The 13683-nt window shown below is 39.8% G+C and overlaps 1 pseudogene; it reads right to left on the bottom strand.

Annotated features, from left to right (window-relative positions):
* Positions 1–1477: 1477 nt before the first annotated feature.
* LOC137562128 (zinc finger protein 585A-like) overlaps positions 1478–13683 on the bottom strand; it is a 92036-nt pseudogene continuing 79830 nt past the window's right edge.

Below are 13683 nucleotides of genomic sequence, written 5' to 3'. Positions count from 1 at the left end.
GAAATTCAGTTCGGACATGTTGGAAATAATCGATCTGGCAGGTAAATCTGCCAGAAAATTGTATGGTGTGTACCTAGCATCAGTCAATCATGGCCTCAAAGACTTTCAACTTTAAATTAACATAATTTATCTAAATCCAATAATAATCAAACATTCGTGCAAATATAGGAAAAAAAAGTTGTAGAATTACTTCCCATCAAAGTTAATAATACCATGGCAAGTTACAGATAATAGAATACTAAGGGCAAGTTACAGATAATAAACCTAACACTACATGATAAAATGGGTATCCTTCTATTATTACAGTCAATTGTGCACATAATGTAAACATGTATTTAAAAAATGGTTAGGTTTGCATGTACCAGCTGATCACAGTTTCATTTCATTTGCAGTTTTCTTAATACATCACCAAAAGTTATACACATTCTGTCTGTTCTGTAATCTCTGATGGTGGATTAAGCTTCTAAGTGGTACTCAAAGCTGCAGTAATATTGCTGTACACAAACAGTGCACAGCAATATTAATGTTACTACCGGCAGCAGGTTACTGCAAGTTTTGTTGTTAGCGCAACCTGCGGTTCTCAAGTACTGCTGCCATTGCTATGATAACAAGCGTTGTATGTTGTTATTATAGCAATACTCTTGTTACCAGAGTACCACGGGTTATACTAATAATGGAACTCACGATAACCTGCTGCCAGTATAGTAATGGTAATATTGCTGTGCACTGTTTGTGTACAAAACACACAATTTGCTCACTCCCAGCTATAGCAATTTCCTACCTTTATTTGGTCAGCAGACTCCAGTCAGCCAATCAGGTGTACTGTCATACACCCTTTGCCTGCCGTACCAAATTAAGCAGGTATTGCATAAATTAGGTAGCATTCAGGTGGGAGGCTTTGAAGATTACATATTTTACAGGGATGCCCCGTGTAGGCACATCTCCCACACGGTCCGCTCTCTAACCACTCACCTGTCAACTGCATCCTGGAAGCTGCAAAAAAATTTAAAATCATAAACAATGGTTTGGTCCCCAGTCTCTCTCACTAGCTGGGGCCCCCAAACCACCATGCGATACCCAGAGGGAAGTGCAGGTGGGCCCTGGATCTCTCACTCCCAGGGAACTCACCCCCACTGCCTCTGAACTAAATGCTACAAAACACACAATTTGCAAATTGTGTGTTTTGTAACATTCAGTTCAGAGGCAGTGGGGCCACAGCCAATGAGAGAGATTGGGGCCCCCGGCTGTTGTGCGAACCATTGTTTGTCACTGTGTACAGCAATATTACTGCAGCATCATGCATCAACCCTCAAATCACACATGTGAATGAATCTTTTCTACTTATCAAACAAAATCCTGTGATGTTTGAACAAAATGTTCATTAACAGTTTACAGGCTTAAATCCACTCGCTTATGTATTTTCTGATGACTTCTTAGATGTGACTGTTGTGAGAAGCTCTTGCCACATTCTAAACAACTAAATGGCTTTTCTCCTGTGTGAATTCTCTGATGCCGAGTAAGATGTGCCCGGTGTGAAAAACATTTATCACATTCTTTACATTTAAATGGCTTTTCTCCTGTGTGAGTTCTCTGATGCACTGTAAGATATTCCTTAAGTGAAAAACATTTATAACATTCTGTACATTTAAATGGCTTCACTCCAGTGTGAATTCTTTGGTGTGAATTGAGAGATAATTCTGTTGCAAAACATGTCTGACATTCAGAGCAGGAAAAAGTCTTCTCTCCAGTATGAATCCTCCGATGGTTTGTAAGGGATTTCTTGTCAGTGAAAGATTTGTCACATTCTGAGCAGGAAAAGGGCTTTTCTCCAGTATGAATCCTCTGATGCTTTGTAAGGCTTGACTTGTCAGAGAAACATTTGTCACATTCTGAGCAGGAAAAAGGCTTCTCTCCAGTATGAATCCTCTGATGAGTCATGAGGTTTCCCTTCCGACTGAAACATTTCTGACACTCAGAACAAGAAAATGGCTTTTCTCCGGTGTGGATCCTCTGGTGTACTTCAAGTTTATACTTTTGAGTGAATTTTTTTTCACACTCTGAACAGAAAAACGGCCTCTCCCCGGTGTGACTCCTCTGGTGTCTAATAAGCTCTGATTTATAAGTGAAGATTTTCTCACACTCTGGGCAGTGATGTGGATTGTCTCCTCTGTGACTCATCATGGGTTGCTGGAGATCCTTTTTTCCTCCTGCAATTGAATACATTATATATTATTGTTACTATATTCCCAGAAGCTCTTAAAGCGTATTAAAGGAAAAATAGGTATATTATAAAACTACAAATTCAGATGATAATCACTTTTTTAGACACTTGGAATTAGCACAGGATAATCCATAATGCTGCTTGTTTCTTATCAGATTGTCATTCACAAGAATTTCACTAAAAAATTGTAACCTAAAAAAATGCAATTTGAATAATTTGCTCCAAGTTAATCCACCTATTGCACATGCTGATATTGCATTCAGAACACGTACAGGTGGGTGATGTGGGAACCCCCTGGAGGGAGACAAAAACACAAAAACAATGGGATTTCTGATGGTGTAGTATGTCACAGTAGTTAGTGAGTTAGTAGAGTATAAAATGGTACTCACAAAGGAAGGTTGCAGACATGCAACCAACCACTGTAGGCAGGTGAAGATCCAAAAACCTGACTCCACTCGAGTGTCCAGGTAAATTGGACACAGTCAATCTCTTGATACAAAAGGTTCTAAGGTTCTAGATGGTGGTCAGGTTGGTGTCTCAACCCCAATTAAGTAGACTACCCCTCCCGTAGGGGGGTGTGAGATAGAAAGAGCAAAAGAGTCACTCAAAAAGTGATAAGACTGCATTAATACTAAAGGCGCTTATAGCTCTGGCTTAGATACACTGTGACACTGTCTTTGGTCTGAGGAAGTTGGCTGAGACTCACAAAATGTGTTGCCAAGTGCATATTTAAGTTTGTTACTATTACTCGAATTGGCCTTCCTTGAGGTAAGCCACCTGATTTTTTTTTTTCATTTTAGCAGTTTTTAATGCATTTTTATCACATTTTGGACGCCTCTTTTCCCCTTTGTATTGTATCCAGAAATAAATTCATTTTAATTTTCCTAAGAAATCACAGCTGCTGGATGTAGACATTAGAGATGTCGCAAACATAGAATTTTCTGTTTGCGAACTCCGAATGCAAACTTCTGCAAATGTTTGCGAACAGGTGAATCTGGTGAACCGCCATAGATTTCAATGGGCAGGCAAATTTTAAACAAATAAACAAACAAACACAGAACATTTATACTGCGCTTTTCTCCTGGCGGACTCAAAGTGCCAGAGCTGCAGCCACTAGGACGCACTCTATAGGCAGTAGCAGTGTTAGGGGACTTGCCCAAGGTCTCCTACTGAATAGGTGCTGGCTTACTGAACAGGCAGAGCCGAGATTCGAACCTAGGTCTCCCGTGTCAGAGGCAGAGCCCTTAACCGCTACACTATCCAGCCACTGAATTTTAAAACCTACAAAGATACTTTCTGGCCACAAAAGTGATGAAAATTTTGTTCAAGGGGTCTAACACCTGGACTGTGTCATGTCAGAGAGGGATTCCAACAGTCCCACCAAAAATTACAGAGTTGATGCAAAGTCGGATTTTAATCCCTAAAGGGCAGGCAATACATTATGCACAGCTCTAAGTGTCAGTGGGCTGTGAAGTGCCTCACACAGAAAAATGCAATAGTACTATCAGAATACAGTGAAATAATAATGCACTGGAATGGTTCTGTGCCTGCAACTTAAAGCGGACCCAAACCAAACATTTTTTTAATTAAAAATATTTAGTTGCACCACTCTGACACATACAAAGATAAATAAACACTCCTTCAAACCTATGATCATTTCAGTGCATGCTTTTCACCCTTCTCTTTTCATAGCTAGGATTATACTGGGGGCAGCCATTAGCAATTCCTCCATTGCCGGACACCATCTACTCCACCAGTTTGCCAGAAAAATCCCGGCACTTTGAAAGGAAGGGAGGGGTTCCTCCAATAAATGTAAAATATTTTATATTTGTCATCATGCAGCTGAAAAAAGGCTGCTACTTATTATTATAATTTAGAAAATAGATTTTATTTCTGAAATCTTGTATTTTTAATTTGGGTCCACTTTAATGTAGCATCAGCAGTAGTGTGCACATAGCTCTGGGTGTCAGTGGGCTGTGGAGTGTCACACACACAGAAAAACACAGGAGACCGATGTGCTAGCTCTCAAAAGAGCTGTTTGGGATGCTTTCACAGCAAGTGAGGAACAAGAACACAGGCATAGCTAATGCTTTCCCTACCTATCAGCAGCAAGTCTGACCCTGCTCTCACTAACAGTCAGCAGCCAGCAGAGAATGAATCCAATATGACCACCACAACTGCTTTTTGATAGAGGAGTGGGGGGCCCTGGAGGAGGTGCTAGCTGATTGGCTGCCATGTGTCTGCTGATTGTGAGGTAAGGAGCCAAAGTTTAGCTCAATGATAATCTGTAGGGGTGAATCAAACATGCCAAATGTTCACTGTTTGCCACAAAGTCAAACAGTGGATGTTCACAGAATACTGGAGAAAAGATTGTGCCATCTCTACTAAACAACACTTTATGGATTATCACTTAAAGGATAGCAGAGCCGAGCTGGTTATCACTTAAAGGATAGCAGAGCCGAGCTGGTACAGAAAAATGTAACAGCTATATGTGAGTGTGGGGAGGTGTGCAGATGCTTAGAGCACCTCCCATGTGCCAGCATCCCCCTCCAATTAACTACTAGCCGACCAATCAATGCAAATTGGCGTGAACGTGGCACCAGCCCCAGGACCGCTCCATACCGATTGGCGTGAATGGCTTTCTACGGGGCTAGCGGGAGATTGGAGATTGCGCCGCTTGGAGACTGTTAGATGGTGAAAACGCTGTCTAATTAGGCTGTACAGCACTGCGATCTACGGCATCGCTGTACTTAGTGACACGGCTGTCCCCCTGGGGGACACAGAAGCGATAGGGAGTGATAGGCTGAACTCTATCACAGCCAATCGCAGTAATAGGCTGACGGGGGAGGGAGAGTAAGAAAATTATAAAAAAAAGTGAAATGTATTTAAAAAAAAGAATAAAATAAATATTAAAAAAAAACACTGGGGGAGCAATCAGACCCCACCAACAGAGAGCTCTGTTGGTGGGGAGAAAAGGGGGGGGGGATCACTTGTGTGCTGAGTTGTATGGCCCTGCAGATTGGCAAATTTCAAGAAAAATGGCCTGGTCTTTAGGGGGGTTTAACACTGCAGTCCTCAAGTGGTTAAGCAATGATTATAGTGACATTCAAATAACTAATGCTGAGCTGTTATTACAATATTGTTAACAATATTCATAACAACAGCAAGAACAGCACCAACATTTACACTTTATGCCTCCTTTATACATACACAAGTGCACTCTCCAGCTGCCAGAATAGTGTGCCATGAGTTAGCAGGCTTCTTGGCATCTTGGTATAGGTCCTTGCCAGGGAGGGCTTTATTTTTTACTGGCTCATGCCACTATTCCTCATACCACTTACCCTCAGATGACTCTGAGTACTGTGCCCTCTGGCCACTCATTGTCAGCTCTCCCCTTCTCTATTATCCCTTGCCAGTCAGTATTTAGTTCTTATTTGACTACTGCCCTTTAAAATTTTAGATTGTTATACCTCTCTTTTGAAATGTTACATTATCTACGTTCTTTTTAACTGACCAACATATAGCCTCATGACTGGTTACTGAAGTCTGATAAACTGTACATCCCTTTTATTGTTCCTAGTTTATTTATCAGATTCTCTTTTGCACGTGGGATTTATTCAGACTCTTTATGTACAATAATACTGTTTACACTTTATTTTTAAACCAAAAAAAACATCAAAAAACAAACAAAGTTGAAGTAAAGAGCAAATGTTGTCAAGAAGTTAAATCTTTTAAGCATATACAAAAAAAGTATATCCCAGGCTTAACTCTAGTTTTAACTCTCTCCTTATAACAGGTGTAATTTTGTACAGTATAAAACTCACACATGTGTCACCCAGTTATGAGTGTTACACTAACTGGTTTATGTAATATCAAACTTATTAACATAATTCATCTTAAAAATTGATACTTAGCCTTAATGTTCTCCCCCTAACAGGTACACTTTTGTATAGTATAACATTCAAACATGTGCTACCCAGTCATAAGCATCATATTTACAAATAACTGGTTTCTGTAATGTCAAACGTATTAACATAATTTATCTTAAAAATACAAACTAAAGAAAGCAAAATAACACAATCCAATTCTAACTACAATGTGTTTAGTCTTTAGAGTAATATTGTAGCTGAGTAAATCAGAAGGGTCATAGTTACCTGGTAGGATGTAGTATTGGGGCTTCTTATTCCTGGGAAGTCTCTAGTATTCTGCTACCTGACTTGGGTCTTATATTCGCTTCCTCTCCATTCACTAGCATGAGGTGGTTTACCATTGGTTGAAACGAGTTTATTGTTAACAACAAAAGGGGTGTTTACAGTAGGATTAAAGGACTGTTTTAAGGCCTCTTTATTTAAACTCACCCCACCCAGCAAGGTGATATCTTCATTAACATTCCACAATATGAACAAAGGGCAGTTCAAGGTGCTGATCAAAGCTGCATTAACATTACAACAGATGTAACCAGTATCAGTAGATGATGGACAGTTTCAGTGTTCTATGCACACAAAATAATATATTCAGTACCTAATTCACACATTTGGAAAACACTCTCCACAAAATCTAATCATTTATTTTTTCTATTATTTTTTTTGCTCTGACACTAAAATATACAGTATTTAATAGCTGAATACATTAAATATTTGTATACCACAGCACACAATTCTCCTTCCTACTTTGGAAACATGATAGCTGTGCTATCCAGTGACCTCCTCTCATTAGGTTTATTTCATACTTTTCTATTTAACTAAACTTTTTTTAATTTAAAACAACTTTTAAAATAAGTTATCAATGAGAAAATAAAAAATATACTCTTCACTCTCATTTTATTCAACTTAATTTTAGAGCGCATTCCTGCTGATGTCACAATGAATCACTTGAATCAGACTGACTTGGACGCTGCTACACGTATTAGTGATAATAAAATGCTATTTGTAGTGCCTGGGTAATCCATGCAGGCAATCCTCTAGGTTGATGTTATTCTTGCATTTGAGTCTGTTTTATTCTATACAAAGCTATAAGCTTGCTATAAACCAGCGGTTCTGGATGCTTGCTTGGCTTACAAGGGCGAAAAGGGATAATTTGCATATTTAGTGGTAGTGCATTGTGGGTAACCACAAATGTTCATTTATAACTGAATTATTGCAAATTTCCTTCTGTTTTAAGAAGGCAATTACACCAAGCTTTGCTTTTTTAGTAGGAGGGCTTTTTGGTCCCTTTTATCCCCCTATACATTCCTAGTAGTTTGGGTCACCCTGAGCTGCTTGGTTACTCTGTTATTCTATACAACTTTGAAAAAAAACACATTATTAAAGACTACTGGTCAGCTTACTTTAAAATAAATCAAGAAATTGCACGTATTTAAAATGTATTTAAAATTCTAAAATATGATTAACTGTAACCTTTTTTGCAGGATAATTTAGTACAATATTCTTATCATAACTGTACTAAACAATATAATATACCTGTAATATAATAGTACACTATTCTTTATTGGGAAGAAAACATTTAAAAAGTCTGTCTTAGTATGCTTAAAAAGAAAGATTATAAAAATGTAATCTGTGCTTATTTATGCTCACCTCTGTTTTGTAAAAGATTATACTGCCTTATAATGATGTCCATAGTGCTAAAGATTGTGGAATCACAGACAGGTCCTCTTGAATTATGGTTATTATGGTTTGCGTAGAATTGTGGTCTGCTCTTCAAGCTGAAAAGTATTGTCTTTGTCACGTAAATGGAAATTCAGTGCAGTAAAACTCAGTACTTACAGGTTGGCTTCATATTTTGAGGCCAACTATTGTTTCAACCTAATTGTTTTGCTTCTGTGTGTTGATAAAACAAGCAATGCTCACATAGTTCCAAGGATTGGTGCACACCACAAGAGCTTTTTAAACGCTAGAGATTTTAAAGCGCTTGCTAATGGAATTCTACGGGGGATTTTTACAAAATCACATCGCTCCAGTGTGAACACACACATAGGATAACATTAGCAGGAGCTTTTAAAATCACAAAGCGCTTAGAAAAGCTCTTGTAGTGTGCACCAGCCCTAAGGGCCCATTCACACAAGGGCAATTAGCGGGTGACTCATATTAACCCTATGGCAGTGATCTCACTGTCCCAATTGCCGCCAATAATGGGCATATCGTGATTAATGACAATCACAAAATGTGTTGCCTGCTGCATTTTCTGTTGATTCAGGAGCAATTGTGATACAGTGCTTATAAAAACGCTGATCACGATCGTCAGGAATCGTGAGAGTGTACAGTGATTTTACTGATTTAATCGTGGTAAAGTCACCTGCGCAAAACGGTAGCGCTAAGCACTAGTGCTACCATTTTGTAAATGGGCCCTAACAGAAACTGGCAGGTTGGAGTGTGAAAGTTTGACACCAGTTAATAAATCATCCCAGCTATTGAAATAAAGGTGGCCATACATCTGGCGACTTGGCAGCAGATCGACCATCCTATTCGATTATTATAATCAAATCAGATGAAGATTGGAGCTGCCAAGTACATGTTCGTGTGACGATGCAACCAATTTCGGGCTAATATTGGTCGCTTGCATCATCATTCGGACATGCTGCAAGATGTAGGGCCGACCAACTCAAGCAGGTGCATTGTGGTAATGGCGAGTTACAGTATATTGGGACGAGCGACGAATGGAATGAAACCCTCAGAGCTGTCCCCTCAGTGTATAAGTGTGCATGTGTGCTGTGTGCATGTGTGCGTTTATACATTACCAGTCCTGTGTTGCGCTTTTTGGCCGTCTTCTGAATCTGCAGCTCTTCATTAGCCTCATAATCACTTCAAGCGCAAAGCACGCCGGGCCGTGTGTGACATCACAGATGCGCCAGTGTATATTGGGCTAATGAAGAGCATCGGATTCAGAATATGGATGGGCACCGCGACACAGGACAGGTAATGTATAAATGCATACATGTACATTTATATATTAGCCATGTGGCAATATAATGTAACAGAGGCGTGCACCTTCCGCCAAGGATTTATTGCCAATACGTAGGCAGTATGTGAATCATACAAGGCTCTTCAATGTGCAGTACTGTGTACAATAATATAACAAACAAAGTGAATCTTACATATCCAAACGCTGATGGGTCCCAGGTGGGAGGTGGGTGGTGGGCACAAGGGTGGCTGGCGACGGCCGTTTCGCGTCTCCTGACGCTTGGTCACGCACGTACCACTGAACATTACCAGTCTTGTGTTGTGCTTTTTGTCCATCTTCTGAATCTGCAGCTCTTCATTAGCCTCATAATCACTTCAGGCGCAAAGCACGCCGGGCCGTGTGTGACATCACAGATGCGCCAGTGTATATTGGGCTAATGAAGAGCAAATGAAGCGCATCGGATTCAGAATATGGATGGGCACTGCGACACAGGACAGGTAATGTATAAATGCATACATGTACATTTATATATTAGGGAACAGTGGTGAGGCGGCGGATGTGGTGGATGCAGCGGACTCGGACGATTCCTGAGAGATTTCATGCTGAAATCAATTGGAAATTATCCTGCGGTGTATGGGCAGATCTCTCTCCAATCAGATTCAATCAGAGAGAGATTTGTCTCTTGGTTGAAGCTGCCCATCATCACTAGATGTACAGCCACCTTAAGTAACAAACACTCTTCCCATGTGCAGCTACTTGCTTGTGTAGAAAGATGAGAATTTCTGGAAAGTTAAATCATAACAGCTCCTTAAACATAGTACAGAAAGTATTGCACTAAACCTGCTGCTGATCACACTTCCCCAGCTAGGTTTCCTCCTATTTCTATTCTTAACAATGATGTTAAGTTATTTGATAAAATTCTGGCTCTATGGTAGGCAATCTTATAGCTCCTTCTCAGACTGGGTTTATCCCAGATAGACATGGCTCTGACAATGTCCGTTTAGCTATTAATATTTTGCAGGATGCAGAGTTAACTAATTCTAGATTTTTTTTTTCAACACTGTTTTTTTATTGCATCGTTCAACATAAGAGTTACATGGCAATATAAGGGTGAACTAATTAACAGATATTGATATATGCATCTCCATTTTGTTTTTGTTTTGTTTTTCCTCCGTTTAACATGGTCAAGTAATGATAAAAACATTTAACAGTCTAACTTAGTGGCAAATGAAGACCACACCTAGGAGTGATTAAAGAGTCTAGAAAGATTTCTTCAGACTGTGGAAATGAGATCTGAGCTCCGGGTGAGTCCTTCGAGAAAGGAGGAAATTAAAGTTCCAATCGTACATTATGACTGGAGAACCCAGGTGAGTATAACAGTGAGGGAAAAGCATAAAAAATAGAAACCTAATGTTCCTAAAGAAGGAACTAATTCTAGATTTTTAATGTTGGGACTTGATATCAGTAAAGCTTTCGATTCCGCTGGATGGCAATATTTGATCACAGCACTGGAAGGCTTTGGCCTATCTGGTCCTATTATATTAGCGGTGTTAGCATTATATAATAACCCCTCCACTATGATATGTATCCCAGGTGCCACCTTCCCCATCATTACTCTTAGAAGGGGTACTGGTCAGGGCTGCCCACTTTCACCCTTATTATTTGCTTTAGTCCTAGAACCATTGGCTGTTGCCTTCAGACAACATCCTGATATTACCGGTTATGGTTCACATAACATAAAGCTTGCCCTATATGCTGATGAAACTCTTCTATTTTTAACCAGACTAGTCACCACTCCCCCTAACTTGTTTGGCTTATTAGATCACTTTGCTACTTTTTCAGGCCTTAAAGTTAACTCTACTAAGTTCACCGCCCTTCCGGTTAATCTTCTCCCACGCACGTCAAAATTTTTAGACTCCAAATTTAAATACCTTGGTGTGTTCCTTACTCCTCTCTATGGTAATCTGTATGAGGCCAAATTTTTTCTACTTACAAAATGATCTCACAACTTCTAAAGAGTTGATCCTCATATAAGGTCTCATGGCTGGGTAGATGTATCGCTTGCAAAATTATTATACTTCCTAAGCTATTGTATTTATTTTGCAGGCTTCCTATTACTCTTATGAAACATTCTCTGTCGGACCTACAGTCTCAGATAAATAATTTTGTTTGGGATAATAAACCAGCCAGAGTTAGGCTTTAAGTGATGTATAAACACCCTCTTCAGGGGGGTGTAGGCCTCCCTAGCATATGGCATTATTATTTGGCAGCCAGATTAGGTCAGATATTGGTTTGGGGCCTAGAAACCCTTATGGTTTCAATTTGAGTCATCATCTATTTCCCCTTTTTATTTGCCTTCCCTAATTACAGTGGTGACCGGTAGCAACATAACTTCCCTTTCTCGTAAGAATAGAATAGTGCCATCTTTGGCCAAACTATGGGTGTGTGTAGCTCCTCAATTTGAATAATATCCCCTCCTTCCTCTAGGTTATCCTTTTTGGACAATCCTCGGTTCCCTCCCGCATTCCATAGTCCTCAGGAATTTTCCTGGTGGAGGGAGTGGAGGCTGACCTCAGCTAATAAATTCTGGTTGGGCAGAAAATTTCTTTCTTTTTCTGTGTTTAGATTTGGTTGAGATGCCCCCCTTAGTGAAACACTTTATTACTGCCAATTTAGACACTTGTTTTGTTCACAATTCCCTTCCCCTCCTAACATCGAATTGAGGATGCATGAGTCTCTTTATTTTGGGATCTCACTACTTTACGCTCTGCTGCTTGGCAGTAACTCTGATAAGAAAATGCAGTATATGAGAGCTTGGGAACAGGAATTGGGAGTCCAGATTTCACAATCAGATTGGTCAGTCTCTTGGACCTCAATTTCTAATTCAAATCCAACATTGTTAAAGACATAACAATTAAGCTTCTGTTCTGGTGGTATTATACCCCAGCCAAACTGCATAAATTTGACCCCTCGGTATCTCCTAACTGCTTTCATGGATGTGGGTCTGAAGGTACCCTTATACACATTTTGTGGGAATGCCCTGAGGCCAATAGGTTCTGGGAGAAATGGAAAACTTTGGTCTGCAAAGTATTTGGATTCCTGATTTCTTTGACAGCCTCTCAGGATCTCTTATACACCCCTAATAACGATGTACCTGGTATCTGTTATATTCTTTCTAATTCACCTATTTCGACACCAGTAACTTCTTACAGTTGCGTCTCACAGACTGTGAGATCACTTGACTCTCCACACAGCAAGCAGGAGATAGACTTTCTCAGGCTTCTTCAAGGTTTACATTATTTATTCAAGAAACAGGAATTCAGATAGACACAGTTCATCATATCCTAGCCACGCCAATCTTCATGTTGCGTTACAAGCTTCTTGATTAGACTTCCTGCTGAAGTCAATCAGGTACCTTCTTCCTAACTACGTTACACTAGACTACCTACAGTATGTACAGCATACATTATATCAGATTACATATAGAATGAAAATAGAGGTTCCAGTCAGCCTTTATATCTAGTGGGAAAGTCAGAAGCATAGTGAGCTCTGATCGCCCACCTAGGTGTTTAATACTGACTAGGAAAGAGTTAAACGTGACATCATATTCGCCATCCCCTAGATCAGACTATTGGTGGATCCACTCATGGTGTCATCATACACACCTACTCAATTAATAGTCAATGAGGCTTCTGCCCCACTTACAAGGAATCTGGTTGTTTAGTAAATATGGCTGATGTTTATTGTTCCAGTGGCATACAAGCTGAGGTCAGTGAGACCTGCTGCCTTGTCCACAGAACAGCTTCTTGGTATGTTCTAGTTCTGCTGTCAGAACTGCAGATAGATTTTCTCTCTAAGAGAAAATCCCCTTAAAGGGCAGGTCTGCTCATCAAGCCTTTTTGACTAACTCAGTCCAAATAACTGAGGCCTACTTAAATTATAACAGTATCTTCCGTACTCTATATAGATATATGCTTCCCTGAGGCCAATAGGTTCTGGGACAAATGGAAAACTTTGGTCCGCAAAGTATTTGGATTCCTGATTTCTTTGACAGCCTCTCAGGCTCTCTTATACACCCCTAATTATGATGTACCTGGTATCTTCCGTACTCTATATAGATATATGCTTCTTGCTGCTCAGTGGTGTGTAGCCTTCCAATTGAAAACCTCTACTCTTGATATTTCCCTGGTTACTCAGAGATTGGACATGATTATGCTTATGGATAGAGTACATTATTATTATATAGAAAATGTAACTAGATCTTATCTGGGAAAACTGGAAATCCTATAGACAGTTATGATCAGCCTATGTGAAAATTTTCTTTATGGATTTCTTACTCTCCCTGGCTTGCCCTTCTTATATACACTTAGCCCTACCTTGATAATCAGGACCCATGTATTCTGTTACTGTTAGTTTGCTTTATTTTATTTTGTTTGTATTTTCTTTTTTTTACTTTTCCCTTCATACAGGTTGGTTGAGCCTTAAGACTATATTGGACTTTATATTGAAGGTGATCCCTGGAATCTCAGCAGGGTGGTTTAAGTCCCCCATTTTCCAGGTTGTTC

The sequence above is a fragment of the Hyperolius riggenbachi genome, chromosome 3, assembly GCF_040937935.1.
Source record: "Hyperolius riggenbachi isolate aHypRig1 chromosome 3, aHypRig1.pri, whole genome shotgun sequence".
In the NCBI taxonomy this organism is placed as follows: domain Eukaryota; kingdom Metazoa; phylum Chordata; class Amphibia; order Anura; family Hyperoliidae; genus Hyperolius; species Hyperolius riggenbachi.
Note: the sequence above shows the minus strand (reverse complement) of the source record. Positions and strands in the feature narration are given on the sequence as shown.